The sequence below is a fragment of the Balaenoptera physalus genome, assembly GCF_965194825.1.
Source record: "Balaenoptera physalus genome assembly, chromosome: 3".
Classification (NCBI taxonomy): Eukaryota; Metazoa; Chordata; class Mammalia; order Artiodactyla; family Balaenopteridae; genus Balaenoptera; species Balaenoptera physalus.
Genome location: NC_138890.1, coordinates 72,879,804 through 72,884,583, shown reverse-complemented (window position 1 = coordinate 72,884,583; position 4,780 = coordinate 72,879,804). Strand labels below are relative to the sequence as shown.

Sequence of the window (4,780 nt, the reverse complement as noted above, 5' to 3'; positions counted from 1 at the left end):
CCTTTCCTTATTTCTGATGATAAGAGGCTTCTGAAACATATTCAGCTATTATCCCAGGAAGATTCCACTGCACTCCCTAAGTTCCCCCTGCTCACTTACTGAAACCGAAGCCTTTCAGAGTGACTTTCGTGTAACTCAAGCAGTTGACAGCAGTTAAAATAAAATTGCCCCTAGGAGGCGCTGTTATCATCTTACCGCATTAATAATATGAATGTAGAATCTGAAGCAGTTAGCTATTGCTCTATAACAAACCATCTCAAAACATATGGGTTTAAAACAACTACTTATTATTTATGAATCCACAGCTTAGCAGGTAGTTCTACTGATCTAGGCCAATTAGATTTTGGCTGGGCTCAGTCATGTGTCAGATGGCAGGTCAACTGGGAGCTGAGTGTTCTATGAAAGCTGGAATGACTCATCTCTGCTCCACGTGGTCTCACCTGGAGCATGCCCCTAATTCAGGCATGTTGTCATGGTGACCATAGAGAAGCCAAAGAGGAAGCAGAAACACGCACGGCTTCTTGACTCAGACCTGTCACAATATTACAGTGTACTGGCCAAAGCAAGCCACAAAGGCAGCCCAAGTTAGAGGGGCAGGGACTCCAAAGTTATCAGACAAACAGTATGGATACAGAGAAGCCATTAATTTAATTGAGATCATCAATGCCTTCAATCTAACACAGGACAGAAGAGCACATTCTGCTTGAAAGAGTAGGAAAAGGAGGATAGAGAATAAAAGTTATGTGTATTTTTAATAATCTCACGCATAGAAGTCTCTAGTTCTAGTATCTAATCTTGAACTCAAGTAAATTGCACTCTTTCTTCTCTATGTAAATCTTCATCTTAGTGTTTCCTATACAAATAAATGTTCTCCCCACATACAATTTGTTCTGCAATGGTCTTAGATTAAAATGAATTAAATATTTTAAAATATTTACATTTGAGTTCAGCCAATTAGACTTTTGTTTGAAATAGAGTAAAAAAAGAATTTTAATGTCATTTTATTATTCTCCTAGTTAATGAGCAACTTCAGTGTTTGCATTAGTGTCATGGTGGAACAGCTAAAAAGAAGGAAGAATAAAAAAGATCAACTTCCATGATGAATGCAGTATAAAACATGTTCTTTAAAAAAAGTATATTCTGATTATAGAAAGCACAGATGAGACACGGGCAATAAAATATTGATATTTTATCAATATTTTGAGAATATCAAATTTGTTATGTTGGGTATGTTTAATTCAAATGACTATGAAAGTTGTTATATTTGGCATGTTTAATTTAGATAATGCACAGTCATGAACTTTTGGGCGTAAACTGAAGACTATTTAGGGAGAATTAGGGTGGAACCTCTGAGGTAGCAGATACTCACTGTCTTCTAAAGTGAGGAAAGACATCAGGATTGGAGTAAGACATAGATCACCGTGAATAAGGGGTCAATGAAAGTAACCCCACACCAGCCTCAAGATAAGACGAAGTTCCTGAGGTGAGAAGTTATTATTATCTTAGCAGTCACGTAGAATGTCTCTGTGGTCAATTGCTGACCCTCACATGTAGGTCTCAGGTGTGGCTGATCCGTCCCTCTGACCATACTCTGAAAGAGAAACCTTCTGATATACCACTTGTGAGGGAAGAACAGGCGACTTGGCTGAAAGGGTTGTTATTGACCAGATCAGGAGTAAACTCAAAGTTCCTTCCTGGCACTCCTCAGAGTTTCTTGAAGATTAGCTGGCCTCTGGAAGATGTGGAAAAGAGAATAGGCCCTGCCAGCAAAGAGGAGCATGCAGCAGACATTCCAAGCACAACTCATGCCCTAGAAGAGTAGGCTCCAGGGGAAAGCAGTGAAGCCAATGGATCCAGACCTAGAACTGTAAGTGACAGGTCCCAGACCTGGAAAAAGTAGTTGAGAGTAGAGTATTGCCTCTTTGCTATGTAAAATGTCTTTTGGGTAGCTCAAGGACAGAAAGGCTCCACATGGAGATCTGTGGTTGCCCACTGGGGGCAGTTTCTTTGTTTATCATCAAGGACTTAAGCAAATCAAGAGTGATCCCACATGCTCAGGAACCTCTGACACAAGTGCCTTTTGCTTATAGGTTGATTGCAAAGAAGAACTGGCAGAGCTTGAGGTTTTTCATGTTGTTCAAGCTGAGGAGGGAAAACTCCAACAGAGGGAGTCAATGAGCAATGCTAGAAAAGGCTTGGAAGTATGGCTGCAATCTAGGACTCAGTTTGTCCAGGAGCACTCACTATGTTCCAGCTCAGGGAAAAGAGAGTAATTACGTACTTGCACTGTCACACTTGCTGTGTCAACTCCGCAAATTTTGGTTTTAAGTTCTTTTTAGTCTAGAAAGATAGGTTAGGTTTTAGGTTAGCTTCTTTGACTTCCTTGTAAACAGACACTTTGGATTAGGCTTTTGGGTTTTTGACTTTTACTGTGTTTTCTAGTTTAAAGTTTGTAAAACTACTAGCAGGGCACCATGTATATGGAGAGGTATTGAATTTTTTGAAAATTCCTCTACAATTTCTTAAACATCCCTCAAAGAATCCTAGCTGCAAAAGATTCTTTTATGGAAAGGTGATCAGGCTCAGCTCAGACTTGGGGCAATAAATAAAAGGTCTCCAGAATGACGTTTGAAGGCATCACGGTGGGTACACACAGACACCGTGAAGGCAGACACTGTATGAGTCGTGCAGAAAACGTAATATAATATGTAAGTAGGTTGAAGAGACAAGGAACCATGTGTTCTATTTTCCTTTAGGGGAGACTGTGTATAATAGTGAAAAGACATATGGCTTTGGATTCTATACGCCTGCATTTAAATTTCAGCTCTGCTGCTGTTTAACTGAAGGTGTGAGCTAGGAGAAGAAACTGTTTCTCTTCAGGTTGGTTCCCTTATCTCCGAAATGGTGAGAAATATACCTGTTTTCTAGCATTAGAGGAAGATTAGATAAGTTTCTGTATATAAAGTGGTAGGCATATAGAAATTACACAACAAATAAGTTCGCTTCCAGTCTTTACCCTCCCTCCCTGAAAACCTAATAAGAAACACTGGAACACAGTTTCTCAGAGAAACAGTCTGTTTCCTCAGCCCCCATGATGGCCCAGCCCAATCACCAAACCACACCTTACTCTGCAGAGTTTTCACAGGTGCATAAGGCAGAATGCAAACTCTGGTTTACCAGAAATCTCACAATGACTTCTAACCAGTCTGGGCTAAACTCTCCCTGTGGCTATGGCGGGGTTGGTCAGTAGCTATACCTAGGTTTGAGTCTCAGCTTGGTGACGTACAAGCTGTGAGATGTGCAATGACTTCATGAAACTTGCTGAGCCTCAGCCTCCTCCTCTGCAAAATGAGGATGAGGACTCCTTTATGGAATCATTTCCAGCAGCGCACACGCGCATGTTAAGAAGCCTGCCACCGGCTGTAGTCCCGAGTGGTGCTGCTGAAATGGGCAAGTTCATGAAACCCAAGAATGTGGTTCTGATCCTGGCTGCATGCTACTCCAGACGCAAAGAAGTCACTGTGAAGAACACTGATGATGGTACCTCAGACCGACCCTAGAGCCATGCTCTGGTGGCTGGAATCGACCGCTATCCCTGCAAAGTGACAGCTGCCATGAACAAGATGAAAATCACCAAGAGGTCAAAGATCAAGTCTTTTATGAAAGTTTATAGTTATAATCACCTCGTGCCCACAAGGTACTCTGTGGATATCCCCCTGGACAAAACTGTTGTCAACAAGGATGTCTTCAGAGACCCTGCTCTCAAACACAAGGCCCAGTGAGATGCCAAGGTCAAGTTCAAGGAGAGATACAAGACCGGCAAGAACAAATGGTTCTTCCAGAAGCTGCAGTTTTAGGTCTGTCTTCTTTCAGTTATTAAAAATACCAAAACAAAACAAAACAAAAAGTCTACCAACCATCACCACGAATGTGGTGATCTTTATAAAAAACTCTGCCAATTTGTTACCCAATTGGATCATCGTCTGCATTTTTTTAGAACTAGTAGAGAATATTTTTCGCTTGTTTATTAGCCATGAACATTTCTTCTTCCATAAATTGCATGCTTGTATCCTGACTCACATCTTAAAAGATACCAGGAAATAAATTTTTAATACTAAACTATCACAGACAGTACCATCACGGTCAGCTGTTGTAAATTCAGCCCAGCCTCACTATTTGTCACTGTTTTTAAAAAAATTACAAGATGAATGCTAAATTGAAGAGAAGTAATCAACAGTAAATAGAAACATATTAGTAAATGAATCTCTTTCTCTTTGCCAGTATTTAAGAGATAGTAGTTCATGCTCTTCTAAATGCCTGAAGATTTTGTAGAGAATCATCATTATTAATATTCTTTGTTATACCACTGTTACAAACAGGTGAAATAAACAACCACCTAAAAAACAGGATTTCAGGATTACCAAGAAGGATAAAGGGAAAATACCAAATATCCTGGCCCTGGACTTATGTAGACTACATGAAAAATATAAAAACACATGTCTTCAAAAGAAACAGTGGTGATCAAATTAACCAATTGTGAATAAGTTTCTAATAATATTGTTAAATAGTTAGCCAGAAATAAACCCTAACATTTATGGTCAATTCATTTTCAACAATAGTGTCAGGAAAACTGGCAAAAGAGTTAAGTACTAGGACAACGTGCAAAAGAATGAAGTTGGACCACTACCTCATAATACACTCAAGAATTAGCTCAGGGACTTCCCTGGTGGTCCAGTGGTTAAGAATATGCCTTCCAATGCATGGGATGCAGGTTTGATCC

The 4,780-nt window shown here is 40.0% G+C and overlaps 1 pseudogene across 1 annotated transcript; it reads left to right on the top strand.

Annotated features, from left to right (window-relative positions):
- Positions 1–914: 914 nt before the first annotated feature.
- LOC309658855 (large ribosomal subunit protein eL27 pseudogene) lies at positions 915–3,883 on the top strand (annotated as a pseudogene). Its single transcript has one exon. The product of its transcript is annotated as a large ribosomal subunit protein eL27 pseudogene (transcript).
- Positions 3,884–4,780: the final 897 nt, after the last annotated feature.